The 19032-nt window shown below is 31.9% G+C and overlaps 1 non-coding gene across 1 annotated transcript; it reads left to right on the top strand.

Annotated features, from left to right (window-relative positions):
• Window positions 1–16124: 16124 nt before the first annotated feature.
• Window positions 16125–16226, top strand: LOC124078842 (U6 spliceosomal RNA). The gene has a single exon (XR_006847072.1). It is a non-coding gene; the product is annotated as a U6 spliceosomal RNA (small nuclear RNA).
• Window positions 16227–19032: the final 2806 nt, after the last annotated feature.

Below are 19032 nucleotides of genomic sequence, written 5' to 3'. Positions count from 1 at the left end.
AACTCTTCTCACTGCTATATTTGATTAGTTCCCTATGAGACTCACTGAAGACAGATCTTTGAAGACCTGTGGTGGCACCTTACCATGAATATAATGATCTCGATTTCATTTTAAAGAACTTGAAGCTTATAAATGTGCTTTTATATGTGCCAAAGTAAGGCTGAATCTTCAAACCGTCCATTAGCTTGAGAATTTGGGCTGCACCCTAACTTCTAAAAGGGCAGAACCCCTGTATTTCTAATTAGCACATCATTGATGTAAAGATATTTTTATGTTTAAATACTGGCAGTACTGAATGAAATGACGTTGAATTTTAGGAGTAGATTGATAACTTTGTGATTTTTCTCACTGCCTGTTTTATAAAAAGCATTTTTTCCTGATAGTCTTTATCACTTCTCTTATTGCTTGATTACTCCTTTAACTAAAATACCATGATAATCCATTTTATCACTTTAATATTTTTGTCATATATTATAAATCAGAAATAATTTCATCTCAACATAACCACATTCATGCTTTAATCTAGTCTTTAACTCGGCCTCTTCCATAAAGTTTGTCAAAGCTTATTAGTATGTTATATATCGTGGAAAGTCAACCTACACATCCTGTGTGCATTTTCCAAACTAGGTAGTGATTAAGGCAGCCTTAACATTCTTCTTATATTGGCTCATGATAGGAATCTGGAAAATGTTTTGGAGAAGCAGCTCATTTTGACAGCTGATGAGCCAGGCTCAAACAGAGGTTACTACTGGCCTAACCATAGCTATCCTTTCAGCATCTTGTTGGACACAATAACAGTCTGCTGTCCACAAGGTGGGCATGCTCTGGAGCCAGCTTCAGCTAATTTGTTGGCAGGCACATCAGAAGAACCCAGGCCAATCTTTACCTTCTGCTCTTTATGACTAATTACCATATGTATACACAACCCTTAACTGTATGAGTTGATGCTAATGAAGCTGAGCAGCATTCCACAAAGGGACTTCCCAGTTCCAGAGAACTTCATTCATATTCAGATACTGCTTATGAATATTGATTCCCTTGAACAACATAAACCACAACCCACCTGTCTGGGCTCAGCTCAGCTCTTCAGTGTGTCCACACTCCCCTTGGGTTTGTCTTTAGCTTTGTCAAAGAACCTCATCCTCTGCTCTGAAACATGACCAGTCCTGAAATTCCTTTCTAGGATGAGTGTTTGGGGCCAAGAGGGTTTCAGTAAAGGACTTCTCTTCTCCAAGTGGCTTCCTCCAACCCCTGACCAATGACAATCTGAACTTCAGGGTCCCCTTTCAGAAAGTAGGCTCCTGATTTCCCATGCCCTTGAGTATGACTTAAAAGAAATCTTTATCTTATTTATTTATTCATTTTGTATGTGGTGCTGAGAATTGAACCCAATGCCTCACATATGCTAGGCAAGCACTGTACCACTGAGCCACAACCCCAGCCTGAATATTAACTTTTATTAAATTTAAATTATATGTATTTTTTCTTGTTTCTTTGAGGCCAAGTCTTTTCCCAGATTATTGCCTGTTGGGTGTGTGGGAGAGTCCTTGCTGAACTTAAGTTTCTGTCTCCTAAGAACATCACAGAATCCTTTACCCCTCCCCCTCCTCTCCAAAGGGTGCCAAGCCAAAGAGCGTCTAATTCAAAAGTTTTATGACCTAATGGGATACAGTATCTGCTTGCTGGCTGGCTGTTCCCGAGTCACCCTGACATTCAGCACCCACCAGGTCACCTAAGCAACCCTTCTTAAGTGGAAGCTTGCAAGCTCTGTCTCTCTGCCCTCTTCCTCTTCTTTTTCTCCTCTCTCTGCTCTCTTTCTCTCTGCTCTCTTCCCTCTTCCTCTCTGCACTCTGCTCTCTGCTCTCTGCCCTCCTCCTTTCCTCTCTGCCCCTCCTTTTCTTCCTCTTTGGGCAGCTCCCCAATAAATCTCTTGGTTGAATCTTTGTCTCAGGTGAGTCACTTGCCAATTTTACAACCCATGGATGTCTTTCCCAAAAACCTGGATAACTTCCCTTTAAAACATGTCCATCAAGAAAGGGTCCTGTATTCCAGTCTCTGTGGTAGGGTAGGAGACTAAGATAACTGCCAATGAGCAAACACAGATGGTCTGACCACGTGGACCCCTACATCCCTTTGTGTCCTCTAGTACGTTATCCACTAGCTCGTCCCAGTGCATAAAAACTGCCCTTTGTTTCAATAAAGTTGAGTTTAATTTCTCTTTCTCCACTGAAATGGACTCGACCTCTATTATAAAAGCGTGGGATTAGTCCTCCTTGTCTGTTTAATTCTGTCCACTGCAATTTGTCTTTGACATTCTTTTCTGTTATTGAAATTGCTGAAAGAAAACATGTCACAGAAATATCTCAGTGATTCTCTTCATTTAAAATATTTTAGATAAATGAAATTAGGGTTTTCTTTTTATTGTCAATATTTTTTCATGGCAGGGAATGGGGGGTGGATTTTAAAAAGCCCAATTGCTGAGTTCTAGCAATTTCAGGAAAATTTAAAGTAGCCCTTAGCAATTACTTCCATTTCTTTACCTTATTTCCCAAGTTTTTCCATAATTTTGAAGAATTTTTTTTAATCAAAAAGTTTAAAAAAAAGAGTGGCAAATCATGTTGGAGAAAAATGAATTGCATAAAAAAAATCTCTCTTATACTTAGGTAGGTGTCAATGAAGAGATGGGTGTTATGGCAAGCAGCCAATCACAAGCAGAAAAAAGACTAGAATTTGTGAAGTCTGAAATTTATATAATCTGAAAAAGCTTCTGTTTGGAACAGAAAACATTTGAATACAAAAGTTATCCATGCTACTGCAAGGCCTATCAAATGGGCCCTGGAGCTTGGGATGCTCTTCTTAACCCCCTCTGGAATGAATTTATGGGAAACAATGGTGAATTCATCATGTAAGGGAAAAGACAGAGATGGAGCATGTGTGTATGTGCATGTGTGTGTGTGCACATACATCTGCAGGCCTGAAAACAAGAAGAATCTTGAGCTTCAGCTAGAATTCAGAATCCACAAAAGCCATGTGTAGGATTCAAACTAAACTTAGGGCTCAGAACTCAAAGTAGATCTCAGAGGAAAGCAGAAAAAAAGTGTGAAATAAATATAATGACAAACACTCAGAACAAATAATTCAAGTTTTCTCTCTTTTGCCCATTCTTTTGCATATTATTGTAGACAATGACTGTTTCCCATGGTTAAGGTGAATTTAGGAAACAAACGTGACCTAATAAAAAACTTAAGCGGAGATAATCTAAAACAGGATGAAAACATAGATATGTATGTAACTCTGCATATGTCTGTATGAACACATACACTTAATGATACTCCTTGTCAAATGTTCCCCAATCAGTAAGAGTGCACAGGGAGTACTCTGCTTCTGTTTTCCTTTCTGTCCCCTTCTGTAATTTAAGAACAGGAGCTAACCCTTGTAATAGTGGCAAAATGAAAAGTAACAAGTAAACAGTAAGCAAGACTTCACTGTTTTTGTTTGTGTAATTTTTATTTTTTTTGGGGGGAGATATTGATAGGATAAGTAGAAAATGACTGAAAGATGAACAAATATAACATGGTTGCTATTGAAGGTAGGGAGGATCAAACCAGCAACCCTAGGTCTTTTAACCAACCAAGTCTCCTTGGAAAAACTGATTTTCATGTTTAAAAGCTCCTTGTCATGCTACTTATTTCTATTCAGGCTAAAAACTTTTTGAGTTCATTATGAATAATAATAATATTATCAATCTTCCAAAAAAAATAGTAAACTGTGACTCAGAGAGTTTTTTTTCAACTTTGAAAAGATAAAACACTCTGCTAAGCAACTGAAAATTGTGTTGAAAACAAAATTCTTTGTCTCTCCCCTTCTAATTCCACTTTGACTCACCTGAAATTTCAACTTTAAAGTAATACTTTTAATTTCCCAAAATGTTTTCACATTTATTACTCTCTTTTTATAAAAGATAAAAGTAACAACCTAGTAAGAAAAATCAGGACAGGATTTTGGTGTTTTAGCTATTTATGTGCTTTTTTTCCATTACTGGAAAGACAACCACTGCCTTTTTATTTTATGGAATACTGTGGAGACAGTATTGTCTTTGATGATTGATAAGGGATCACTATAAAAAAGTACTCATGTGGGTGCACAAAACCTTTCTAAGGGATCCTTGCACACGATTAGCTTTATGCGAATCGATTTCCTGATTCTCAACTTTCATGTAGGCCATTTTCAAAAATCAATCTGTCTGAGAGCGCATTCCTATGATAGCAATACAACTTCCCCTCACCTTTGTCCTTTTCAATTGTTCTTCAATTTTGCAAATACTGTATTCACTCAGACACATACACACACACACACACACACCTCCCACAATTCCCTAACTTTAAATCTCAAGCAATTTTTAGGCTTACATGTCACCAAACAGGAACTTTTGCAGATGTGGATTAAGTCGATGAAATTTTTTTGCAAAAACATATGGTTTTCGATGTTTTACTCGTAAAAAAAAATTTAATGGCCAAATCAAGTCATTACCTGACAGATCATGATGATTTTTGATTAATTGGTTTGTCTGTAATATTACTGCTTAATAAAATAGCTTTAGAGAATTGGGAGGCATCTTAATAACAAAACTTGCCATTGTTGTTTTACTGTTATGGATTGTGTACTGACATCTACCAAAAATGAAGAAAAAAATAAGAGAGAGAAGGATGCTAAATTCAGCTTCACTCTAGCAATAAGTAATACTCACCCACAGATACAGGAAAGGATAATTGAAGCAGAAACTCTATCTCACTGTGGAAAGCATTTCCAACAAAAGTTGACATTAAAAAAAAAACACAATTATATATTGAACCCCTCAGTTTTATGCTGCAGTGAACTACTAATATATAATAAAGTTGGTTGTATGAAACTATTTTTATATTAAGGTACTTATGGTCACAAGAAATATTAAAATAGTACATATTTTGTGTACTTTAGTGAAGAAAAAGATGACATTCTTTCAGGCCTATGTTGTCTTACATTCAGATAAAGTCTTTGGGGAAACTGAATGGAAATACCTTAAAACCTTCTTGATTTATAATGAAATAACTCAATAAATTTAAAAAGTGAATGGACCATATAATTATATATAGTCCCTTTGGAAGATACATGTGTCAAAAATTTAGAGAAGATTGAGTCCTACAATCACTACAGAGACAAAAATAAAGACCATAATCTTATGTTTATAATAGCTAGCATATTAAGGTCTGACATAGCACAAAGATATGTTTTTTTAAAGAGAGAGAGAGAATTTTTTAATATTTATTTTTTAGTTTTTTGGTGGACACAAAATATTTATTTATTTTTTTATGTGGTGCTGAGGATCAAACCTAGTGCCCTGCACATGCCAGGCGAGCGCGCTACCGCTTGAGCCACATCTCCAGCCCACAAAGATATGTTTGAATGTGAAAATTGTGTTTCAAGAAAGTGTGTTGGAACACTTAATTATTTTAGAAATGATTTGAGAAGACTCTTTAAATTTGTCATTTAATATGTTTATAGAACCTTAAGTCAACCCTATTTTCTATGAAATGACAAAGTTCCTTTTCACCTTTTCTACCATCTAATTAACGTAATTAAGAACATATAGGAAAGGTTGTTGCACTTTTACCAATCATATAAGTGGATGAAATATTTAGTGAAATGAGTGATAACATTATTTTGTTTAGATATTTTCTATGTAGTTTTATTTAAAAAAATGTATTGCAGATTAAACATGGGACTAATCATCCATGATATTTATAAAAGTAGGATTTTTTTTGTATTTTTTTCCTTTCACCTAAAAAAAAATGGACTTCAGATCACATCAGTCTTTCTTAATCATATTACAGACATAGTCAACAAAGGATGCCAAGGACCAAGATCACTGCCAAAATGAGGTGAGTTGCCTTTACCATTTACCCAGTATAAATGGCTGCCAAAAAAAAATTTATTTGAAAAGAGGCCAGGTTCACAACATTCCCACAGACTCCTTAGAGTAATACAATTTTAATTTTAATGTTCTTCAGAAAAGAGGTTGAAAGGGAAGTGCCCCATGCTACTTCCTGGGTTCTGATCCCAGCAAACAACAGCCAAAAGTGCACTAAGGCTGATGGACATGGTGTTGGGAAGTCAGAGTGACAGGAGGGCAGATTTTAGAAACAAAGATGCAATCATGCCATTCACTTGAAAAGGATCCTATCCTAGAATCTTATTTTCTTTTGGATAAAATACAAACTCTTGATTTGACATTCCTGGAGGGGAAGACCTGCCTGGGCATGCTGGTGCCTAAGGTTACAATCTCTTTATGCCCCTGGGCCTTCAGCATACAGCTTCTGCAGCTTAAAATATTCTAAAGTGACTCTTATTCAGTTCTACATTTAGGTTTCAATTTTAATCTCAATTCTTCAAGAAGTCTCTGCTTAATCTAGATTTATTTTCATTTGTATTTGGATCCCAAAGCCTCTTTATAAGGAGGAAGAAATATAGGGATAAAAACTTGGCAACTAATATTTAGGGAGCTCTGACTATATGTCAGGTAGTCATTAGCTCTTTGAATTACTGCAACAGCACCATGAGGTAGATTCTACTCTACTATTATCCCCATATTAAAAGTAAGTGTTAGATTCTGATTGTAGTAGCCTGTCCTAGATTACTAGGCTAGTAAGTAGCAGTTAATTACTTTTTAATGTGCATGTTTCCTAGTGGTCCCTTACCTCTGTGAGAGTACTTGTGAATGTCTATCTTGCTCATTTTTGTGGTCTTACACTGTGGGTATTTAATAAATATATACTGCATAATTGGATTATGCAGATAATGAGATGATAAGGCACTTATAAATTTGTGTTATATCATGCAGTATGAGAAACATTTATGGATGACAATTGCAAAAGAGATGTTTGGTTTCAAGTTTAATAAATAAAAGACCATTTGATATCTAACTTGGAGGTGTCTTCCATGTGTTTTAATGTCAAAGAGTAGCAAGCATATCATTTAAAAACATACTGGTATACAAAATAGCACATAAACAGTATGAATGGAGTCAATTATTTTCCTATCTTTATTGATATTATTTGATTAAAATAAGACATTTTTAAAAAGTAACAAAAAAGCTGCTAAATATTGCCCTTTATGTAAATAAAATAGGTAACTACCTTAGATTATCTCGTTTACTTTAGTTGAATACCTATGCTACATAAGAAATAAATCCAATAAAGCAGTACTAGTGTAATGATAACAGTCTTTATAGAGAAAGCAGAAAATGAAGAGACAAAGACTGATGACTGAATCCAATATAAATATCTCACCACTATTGAAATTTGGCTGTATTAATTTTGCTATTATCTAGGAAACCTATTGAAATACCATTAAAAAGGGCTTTAATCTGCCTGTTTACTTGTAGAATCTGAGTAACTTGAAATCTATTTAAACATTGTGTTCTCAGAATTTTGAAGCACCCAGAGTTGATGGTTTTTATCAGCATTTCCTGATTTATTAAAAATCAAATGTTAAAAACTAATTCTTTTTCGTGGCAGATATCAAAGGAATAGATTTCTAAGCTCATTTTGTATGTGCCTCCAGTGTAAGAGAAAGTAGAAAAATATTTTCTCAGTGAACCTTTTCTAAAATAATGCCATTTTCATGACATAAATGTTATTGCCTGAATTATATACCAATAGTCTGGTAGACTTCTTTCTTTCCAATTTGAAATTAATTAATCACTACTGTCTTTACTCATGGTTACTACTATTATAAATGTCTTGACCCTATGTAAGCATATGACTTATTCATATATTCACATATATATTAGACATATGCAAGTTTGACAATTTATTTATTCTTAATATCTGAATCTGTTATACTGTATAGTATCACAATTTCATGATAAAATATTTGTATTCAGTTGTTTATATACTTACAAATGGTTGTTTATGAAGCTGATAAGCTGAACAATTTATTTTCTTAAAATATTGGAATTCATTATGCCTGAATTATTATTTTCTCATTTGGGGGGATTGTCAATAAAATGTAGATCTCTGTAAACCAGCCAGTTTGCAATCAAGGTTTTACCTTTCTATCAATTAGCAACAAAAGCTTTCCTTTAAGCCATTTAGAAGGGGACTTGAATACTGTTGGCAGAAGAATAATTGTTGTTGCTTTTTTTATTTTTCCCAGTATTGTCAATATTCTATAGGTAAGACAAGTATTCAATACTAATGTTGAATTTCTGATTTATTTGCAAAGTTCTGAAATATTTTTTTCCTCAGCTTTGGGTTGATGGATATTAAGAGTCTGTAAATCCCCAATTTTCTCATGAAAAATACCAAAGTATGTGTTTATGTGTATATATATGTAGGTGTGTATATGAATTTATATATATATATATATATATATATATTTGTGGATATAAAAGACAATTAAAATTGTTATGAACAGTAACTCTCAGTTTTCTTTTGAAATTGTAAAGCTTCACTTATAAACTTTTAAAATTATCTTAACAGATAATTAAAAATTATATTCTGTTCAATATCTGAAAATATTTTTAATGATAGCAAAATAATTTCATCTACTGAATATATATGTACTATATACTACTAGGAAAATAGGGGAAAATGTTATTTTGTATCTGTCTTTTCCTTCAACAAAATTGCATTAGAAAAAAATAAATAAAATTCAAATAAGGAAATTGAAAGAAATATGAACAAAGAAGTCATAATAATGTGAGCTTAGTATGTTCATGCAATGATCACTACTTTGTGAGGAAAGAAGCAGCAAGACAGTATAGAATGCTGTGAATTCACAGAATGCTATTTCTGTGAATAGAAAAATGCTTATGAACTTATTTGAACTAAGACATACATCATCAGAATCATCACACATAATGAAAAAAAGTGAAAGACTATCATCAAATTTTATCAGTTCTATGAGGGTATAGGCTACTGGGTGGTTACTCAAGCAGTTATACTAAGATCAACTTATGGTTTACTATTTATTAAATATTCCAGAGCTTAGTAAATTTATATGATAAACTTGTAAATTCCTATCCATTAGAAATACAAATAATTTTGTAGCACATAACTCCACAGGAATATAACTCTGTAAATCAAAGCTAATTTTGTACCTAACCCAACAAACCCATCCTAATAATTCTTTAATTATTCTTCCTGATATCTTCTCAAATGCTATTTGAACTAGTGATAAAATTACATGTTACTTTATACAAATAATTTAACATTTAACAACAATCTTTTCTATTTTTATGATAATTATATTTCACAAATTTAAAAATTACACACACACACATACACACACACACACACATATATATATATGTATATATATATATATATATATATATATATGATTTCCAAGGTAAGGAAAGAGTACATATGGAAAGCAAATAATAAATTGTTGAGCACAATACAACAAATATTTCTTGAGGTGTTTTAAAAGCAAAAGCAAGACCACATGATAATAATATTAAAATTGACAAAATAGGTCTGGGAAATACATAGATATATGTGGTAGTATGTGTTTTCTTAGATTTTGAAATTCTATGTATTGATTTATTTTTATTTTATTTTATTACACCCCAGTTTTGGAAGTGAATGAAGCACTGTGTATCCACCATTCCAAACTTTTTTTTTTAAGTGAAAGCATTGGAATATTGCATATAAGTTTGAAGTCCCTCTGTCCTTCCCTTACATTGTGCAGAAGCAACTGGTAAACAATTTGAGATTTCATACTTCAATGCTTTTACTAAGTAAGTATGCATCTATGAACAATATATGTTATTTAATTACCATTTTTAAAATTTTTATATAAAAGTTATACTGTAATTTTGCAATTTTATTTTACTTTTAATATATTGCATTCTTTTAATTTTGTTACTAATAGATCTAGTGATTTAAATTTTATTTGGTACACAGTATTCAATAACATAAATATATAAACATGTATTTATCTGATATTTTTTGTTATCATTATGAATACAAATAATATAGAAGGTCATCTTCTTTCAACCTCCAGTACAAACATTATAGGCAAGCATTATAGACAAATGTTTCTCTAGACAATGTAGCTTGAAGCAAATTTCTAATTCAAAAATTATAATCATTTTTTTCAGTCTTAGCAGATATTTGCAAATTGATTTTAAAATATGGGTACATTTATTCTGACCAAAAATATAAGAACATAATTGACTCTGCACATTTCCCTTAGAATTTTCAGAGCTTTAATTTATAAACTTCTAATATTAAATCTATAACACATACTGGTGATATTTATCTTAATTTTGAAGTAGACAAATATATAAATTATTTAATGTAAACAATTTATTCATTATGTCATTATCTCATAACCTAGAGTTTTAAAAAAGTATTATTCCCATACAGTATTATAAGTTATTTAGATGAATATATGTGCATATATGGTGTGTGCTTGTGTGTGTGTGTGTATGTGTGCGTGTGTGTGTGTTTGAGAGAGAGAGAAAGAGAAAAGGAGACTATACTCCACTACCCTAATTTGATATCTTTTTAAATGATTTCTTATATCTTGAGTATTAATCTTACTCCCTGTTTTCCTGCTTTACAGATTTATGGATAAGAGGTTTCATAGTTTGTGTAGTTTCATAAGAAAAAAATGGAATTTTGATTACAATGTCATTGAATTTCGTAGAGATGTGATTCAAATATTTATTCTGATTATATGCTATAATTTTTCAATTCTATATGACCTTTTAATTTTCTTTAATTTTATTTTGTAATTGTCAAAATTGTACAAAATAAAATTTGTACAATTATTTGTAATTGACTTTTTAGATTTTTATTTAAGTTATATTGTGTGGTAATTATAATTTATCATAATCATAACTGCTGATATATAGAAATGCTTTGGCTTTTGTTATGGAGAGTTCTCTGTTCAGTTAACCTTGGTGAACCCTGTGTGTTTTAAATTAGAAAGTAGTTGCTGACAGATTCATCAAGGTTTCTGTATACTCAATTGTATCCTCTACAATTAACAATTATTTTGGTTCCTTGTTTCTAGTCCTTAGGATACCTTGTATCATGTTTATTTTTACTTCATTAGATACGACTTTCAGGATTATATTGTAGAGTAAATCAGTTATGATTATTGATATATTTGGACTGCTTTGTTCAAATTCAAGTTCTTTTTAACTCAAAATTCTTCTAACCCATGTTATTACACATTATTTCAATCAAATTAATTTAATTTTTAAAATTGCATTTTATTTTTCTCCCAGAGGGAAAGCTGGATATTTCACTTGTAGTTTTGGATTATTAAAATTTAATGTGCATGTATGAATTAACCAACAGAAAGATAATCAATGTCTATCAATCTGCCAAAATAAAGGAAATTGTACTACTCTCATAAGTTCACAAATTCAATTTGATCTTGTTTTTGACAGCAACCAAAATGAATCTATAACTCTTATTTTTTAGAGTAAACAAATTTTTATATTATACATTTTACTCTTTATTTTAAAAACAGCTTTAAGGAAGTGTAATTGATGTACATCATGCTGCAGATATTGTGAACATTTTCATAAATTTGACATATGTATATACCCATGAACCAGCACCTTGATTGAAGCAGTGAACCTACTCATCACCCCTGAAGTTTCATCCTGTTTTTTTCATATTTCTTCCACATACCTGCTTCATCCACAGGGAAGCATTGCTCTGCTTTCTGCCATTTTGCTTTAATTTTTATTTCCTATGATTTTATGTAAATGAAATTATGCCTTGTACACTTTTAAAAAATGTGTATTATTTCACTCAGTATAATTAATTTGAGAGTCAAGGGAAATGGTTTAGAATTAGCAATAGATGAACATTTTTGTTTTTATTTCACCAAACTTTATTCCAAAGCTGTATCAAATATGTTTTATTCCAAATTTGATTTCTTTGTAGTATATCATTAGATATTTTTTTCTATTCAGCAAATATGTTAATAATTAAACAAATATTGATTGGTTTAAAAATTTGGAATACATGATAGTTGTTTTTCTCATAAATTATGTTTATATACTCATTGACTAGGCTGATATATTTTGGGCCCATTCTATAGGTCAGACATTTCTGCTGTATGTGTTTAGGATGTAAACTGGAACCAAGAGGCAAACTTCCCTCAGACAGCTTACAACTAACTAAGAGACAATTTCCAAATTTGCAAGAAAAAACTTACTGAGCATAGAAAAAGGAAAATTCTCGTACATGAGGTTATAGAAGACTTACACAAGATCAGTGTGGGTCAAGTGAAGTGAGTAGAAGAGAAAGTAGCAAGGAGGAGAGAGTAGCAGAATTAAAAAAAAAAAAAAAAGTTGAGGCAAGGAAGGCATCAGCTTCTGAGAAACCATACACAGGGCTTGTCCATTGACTAAACATCTTTGGTTTCCAGAGGAGTGAGATGAGAAGTTGGATAATTTTAAACAGTGGAATGAAATGATCTGATTTTCATTCTAAACTACAAAAACAACAACAACAACAAAATGTTTTTTTCTTTATAGTTACAATGTGTTGAGAAAGAGAAACATGTAAGTGGGTAAGAAGAGCAGGTAGAGATATAATTCTGTGGCTCAAGGTTGGATCAGAGCTAGAAAAGATACAATACCATAGAAAGTTGTTGAGGGCAATTAAGTGGGTAAGAAATCCAACGCAGGTGTTTGAATAGAGAAGGAAAGAAGATAGGGGTAGGATCCAAGGACATAATGATGCTTACAGGTAGGTGGAGGTGTTGGAGGCCATGTTTTCCTAATGGTTTCCCTGCTATTGTCCAAGTTCTTTATCTCATGTCAGTTGTGTGTGTGTGTGTGTGTGTGTGTGTGTGTGTGTGCATGTGTCTGTCTCTCATGTGTTTAACACTTATTCTCTTACACATTTCCATCTTCACTCTAAATCTTCCACAACTGGCTTTCAGGCTCCCTGACACTCTGTGCTGCAGTCATAGCTCCCCCATTACTGGTAATAGCGCCAAGCCCCATCTCTCACTTTATCCCTCATTCCAAATTTTTATATCTGGGCTTTTAATAACACTGGCATTTTACAACTCAGTCTTAAATGCAATTGCCTTCCTGGTTCCAGGACGTTACCTTTTAGGTAGTTTGTATTCCAAAGACTTAAATAGCACTTATCAATTTTCTTTATAGCTTTTTCTTTTGCCCATTCATAAGATTATGTTTAATTTACAGACACAAACACTGTAAACAGAAAACACTCAGTTTTCAAATGAAAATCCTAGGGTAAATCTTCTCCTTTGTTATCTCACATATTTAATCCATACCTGGTTTTATTTTATTCTATCATCAAAATGATTCTTTTGTCTTTGTTTTAATGTTTTTCCACCCTAACACATATTTTTGACACAAGTTCCCTTAGTTTGTATTATGGAACACTGATTACTTGATTCTTAATATTATGTACTCTTACAAAAAATGATGAAGCAAAGGGAATCAATATAAGGAAGTGCATTAAATAAACAGATAAATTTCTTAATTACAGGATGCTCTCTGAATACTTTGTGAATTGCAAGAGTCCCATAATGTATATAGTATTTAACAAATTCTCTTTTTGTGGAGAATCTCATGTGTAAATTATTCTGCTCTGAGAGCATCTCAAAGCTCTGAATATCAGAATTTATTGGAATAGCCTCAGATTTGCTCTTCCTTCAAACTGGTTTCCTCCAAAACTTCCTAATCTTTTGAGTCTTATTTGTAATCTGATTATTTCTTGTATCTAAAGCATTCAGATGGTTCTTTGTTGATTTTAGGATAAAGTTCAAACCATTAGGGGATGCAGATCTTTCCCTTTCTCCCTTTCTTTCACTGAGCATTCTTAGACATGCACACCATAGAATCATTTGAAACTCCTGAACGCTGCTTTTCTTGCATCTCCATTTGATTTGTGCCCTTTCTCCTTTTCTAAAAAACCCTCTCCTCTGTTATTATCCAAGTTTCCATTCACTCCTCTCTATCTACTCATTCTTGGATATCTTTTTTTTTGCCTTCCTTCTAGCTACAGAATGGGTTGTTCTCTGCTGTTGTGCTCTCAGATTTCCAAGTGTCCTTTTGTTCACATCAAAAACTCCCAGTACAGAGCCTCATACTTTCACGTAATTTGTCTTTTACTTTAGTGAGATCAATCTCCTTACACAGAGACTGGTACATATGTGAAACAAATAAAGTGCATAAAATAACTAATATATTAATTTTGTATTCACCTAAAAGTTTAGATGAACAGTTTTTGCTGTGAATTTAGTAACTGTTCTTCCTTAAATGAGAATTTGCTCCTGTTAATATTTTCTTGTCCGTTTCCCAATTCTACTGTTTGCTTTTTATTTTGGGTAAAATTAGATTTGGAATAATGTAGTTACCCAAAAATTAGTAAATAATTTGGGTCCAATTTCCACTTGGCAGGTGCCTTGTGCTGCACAGTTCTTTGTGTAATCAGTATGTGGAATGATTTGCTCTCCTTTCCTCTTATGCTTTATTATTCATCTTATGGGGCATATGTGACGATCTAATACTTAATTCCAGTAAAACTTCACGTTTGCTCTCCAGTATGATTATATTATATGTGATTATATGTGTCACATTTATCTCGCAGATGGTGCATGTTAAAAAAGAAGTCAACCTAAGCCAATTAGATGATTGTTATTTTAGCTTATTTCAAGTATTATTAGTGAAAATCCTTTTCAAATTAGTTAAGACATTTCATTTTATAATATAAATAGAAATAAAGGTACAAATGTGAAAAATAGAAAGTATAAATATACTTATGCTTTATACAGATTTTCTATATAATAATGGGGATGATATAATTTGGCTAACAGATTTTAACATTAGATGTCTAAATTTCCATCCATATGCATTTCTCTGAAGAAACTCAATTTCTAGAAAGGTAGCAATACTATTTAATTGTATGTATGACCTGTCTAATCTGGTCTAAGAGATGGATAGATTAATTTAAAAAACAGCTTCATGGAGTAGATTGTTGGCTACTTGCATTTTTAAATGTTCCCCAATAATGCTTTGATGGGAAGTCTGTTAACTAGTGTGCATTAAGTTGAATTTGTTTAAGTCCTGATGACATCTTGTTTGTTTAATAGAGTAAGATATTATAATAATACATTTATAATACCAATATATCTTTAAAAATTATTTCTTTTGTCTTTATAAAAACAGAATGAGATATATTCTGAAGAAAAAAACAACATACAAAGAAGGTTGTGATAAAAGAAATCCAAAAATTAATAGGCAGAAACAATAAAGAAATGTTATGTGTGAGTATATGTGTGTAAGTGTGTGAGTACAAACATACATGTGTATAAGTTCCAGTATAGTATTTTAAGGAACTGAAATGATTTTCAAAATACTTTAAAGATGTGTTAAATTAGAATTTGTTACTAAATGTTTAAATAATTTAAAATATAAAATAAAACTCACTAGGGGCTGGGGATGTGGCTCAAGCGGTAGTGCGCTCGCTTGGCATGCTTGCGGCCCGGGTTCGATCCTCAGCACCACATATAAACAAAGATGTTGTGTCCGCCGAAAACTAAAAAATCAATATTAAAAAACTCTCTCTCTCTCTCTCTCTCTCTCTCTCTCTCTCTCTCTCTCTTTTCTCTTTTTAAGAAAATAAAATAAAATAAAATAAAACACACTATATTTGTTGTGTGTCCTAAATATTGTCAAAACTTTTTTAATACTAGTAATATATTAATACTGGAAGCTAAAGTGAAATACCTGGAACTTATTTTAGCATATATACATATATGCATATATGAATATGTGTGTGTGTGTGTGTATATATATATATATATATATATATATATATTTTCACAACATTTGTTGTCATAGAATGTGAACAGTACTTTAAAATAAAATAAGCAAACTTTGGTATGCATCATAATGGATAATGTGTAACAGTAAAGTACTGAGAATTAATAGACGCAACTAAATGGGTAAATCTAAACGTATCCTGCTAATCAAAGTATAACAATTGCAACAAAAGTTATATATTGTATGTACACACCTATATGATATTTTGGAAAAGGGAAAATTTCAGATACAAAAAGCAGATTATTGCTTGCTTTGAAAACACAAATACTAAAATTGGAATGATACAGTGACAATTAGCATGTCCTTGTTCCTGGATAACACACAAATTTGTAAAGTGTCCCCTTAGTTAACACAAAACAAGACAAAAAGAGGCAGAACAGTGATTTTCACAGGTTGTGGTAGAGGAATCCATTGAGTACAAACAGGTCTCACTATAAAATTTGGGGATGGTTATAACTGTTCATTATCTTGATTATGATGGTGTCTACATGATTGCATGTATGTGAGTAAATTCATAAGACTGTTATTTACCAAATAGAATAACATTTATTATATATAATTAAAATATAGTACCATCACTATGTATATATTAATCTGTTATTTCCCTTTAGTCTGATATTAAGCAAATGTTTTCAAATTTGTTCATGCTACAATTTATAGGTCAATTTTATAGGTTCTGTGCATCTACAAGGTTTTCATTAAAAATGTAAACAGATAACCTCATTCATGTGCTCACCCAAAATGCTTTTATGGAAAAGAATTAGAATTTAAAAGTAATATTTTTTTCTTAATTTATTATCACATGGAACAAATACCATTTACAATTATCAATATCTAGTCACATAAAAGTGTCACGTGGTTTTAAGATAGATCTATTTTCATGATGAATGCATTGATTTTCTTACATTTCTGATTTCTACTGATTATTGTCTTTTCCATCTTGAGTCAATGCACCAGTGTGTTTCTTAAGGAAAAGGATGCTTGCATAGTTTTGTTTACACATCTTACTCTCCTTTATTATATACATTTCCAAACTCTGTACTTTATTTTTCAAACTTTTAGTCGCATTTAGCAATCTGACTTTAGTTATATTGGTACTTTGCCACAAAAGGTGTGTGCCCATTTTATACTATTTAACAGCTGAGTAAATAAAAATAGTTAATTCACTTTTCTTGTTCACTGTAGGAAAATTGTTGGTCATGGTCACTATGGTTATTTCATTGGTTATTCATATTTTTCAGTATATATTTTTAATAAACTACTTCTTGTCAGACACAGTTCTCCATCAAAGGAGTAACAGGGTTTGATATCTCCTCTCAAAGGCTCAAGAAAGAGGCACATAAAGAAGGAATAGTTTCATAGTAAACTATGTACACAAAGTATATGAAACACATAGAAGGGAAAGACGATCTTGGCTTCATCATTTAAAAAGGATTTTGGAGAACCAGCAATTAATTTGGATCCTAAAGGATGGGTCTATGTTTGTTATAATGATGTATCACCCTTTGAGGAGTAAAAGGATTAGCCAGGACCAACTATGGAATCATATTAAATATAAGCTTTGGCCAGATGTGGTGGTGCACACCTGTAATCCCAGTAGCTCTGGAGATAGGAGGATCTGAGTTCAAAGCCAGTCTCAGCAACTTAGCAAGGTGCTAAACAAATCAGTGAGACCCTGTCTCTAAATAAAATACAAAATAGGATTGGGGATGTGGCTCAGTGGACTAGGGCCCCTGAGTTCAATCCCCAGTACCCGCCCCCCTCCAAAAAAGTATAAGCTTTGAACTACCTAGGTAACTTGTAAGTCAGATGAAAACATGGTTAATTTGTCACATAGTAGACACTGGCAAATCCACAAATATTTTAGATGTTGATTTAGAGATAGTAAACATTCCTTTTCATTGTCCTGATGATCTTAATCTTTATATTGGATTTTATTATCCCAGGTATGAAGTGAATCATGACTGATATAAGAATTATATAAATTCACTATTTTTACTAAAATGTATTAATTTCTAAATAGGTTTTTTAAGAAAAAAACCCTTGATTTTTTATGTGGTTCATTCATTAATTTCATTCTTGATACTCAGATTATTTTTATCTAGATTTCCTGAAGAATAGAAGTATTTTCACATTGTTACCTCTTCTCTGGGTTTGTATATCACTTAAAGCTTTTGTTACAAAGCAAAGCAAAGCAAAGCATCCCTTGGACCCTGAAGGCAGGCTGTCTCCTTGAGGGAAGTCATTAGAACAAGTCCAAGAAAGGGTAATGAACAATTAAGGCCATATATTTATGTTACAAAATAGAGAACCAAGAGCTATCACTCATGAAAGGAATGCATATAAACAAGAATCCTAAATCCTTTGTTAAAATCACAAATTTTGAATTATATGTTATATTTAAAAACACAATAATTTTTTGGTTACTCTAATGAGTATAACAGTACACACATAAAACATTCACACAAACACAACTGTTTATCACACTAAAAATCTTTAGCTTAGCTTCTTGATATTTCCAAAATGTTTTCAGACCACAGAAGAAACAGAATAAAATGCAAAGCTTGGCTTTATGCCATTTTTATAATATATTCTGTTATAAACTTAAGACATGAAGACAAAGGGAGTCACTAAAAAGTAGTCATAAAAAGAGTAACCATAAAAATACCTTTTAAACTTATGAATAAAGTCATTACCAAAATTGAAAAAAAGTCGACTAAAGAAAGCCCTGAGTTATTGCAAAGCAAGATCTTAGGCAGTTTCTCAGAGCATGTATTGATTCATGTATTTCTCTGAAATGGAGGCCGATTTTATACCTTATTCATGCATTCAATTCATTTGATGTGATATTAATCCAAATGAGTTCTTAATATTTATTTTAAATATTATGTTACAAAATAGAGAACCAAGAGCTATCACTCATGAAAGGAATACATATAAACAAGAATCCTAAATACTTTGTTAAAATCACACATTTTGAATTACATGTTATATTTAAAAACATGTGTGATACTACATAAAATGAGTTAGTAAATATTACATGTACAACATGCACATATAGTCAGAACATGGGAACTTAAAATATTTTAATAAAACAGTCATGATAGGACTTTTGTCTATGTTTTTCAAATGATCATAATATTCTTGAAACAGAC

This window comes from Marmota monax, unplaced genomic scaffold (assembly GCF_021218885.2).
Source record: "Marmota monax isolate L192 unplaced genomic scaffold, Marmota_monax_Labrador192_F-V1.1 WCK01_AAM20220418_F8-fsc00009, whole genome shotgun sequence".
Taxonomy (NCBI): domain Eukaryota; kingdom Metazoa; phylum Chordata; class Mammalia; order Rodentia; family Sciuridae; genus Marmota; species Marmota monax.
Note: the sequence above shows the minus strand (reverse complement) of the source record. Positions and strands in the feature narration are given on the sequence as shown.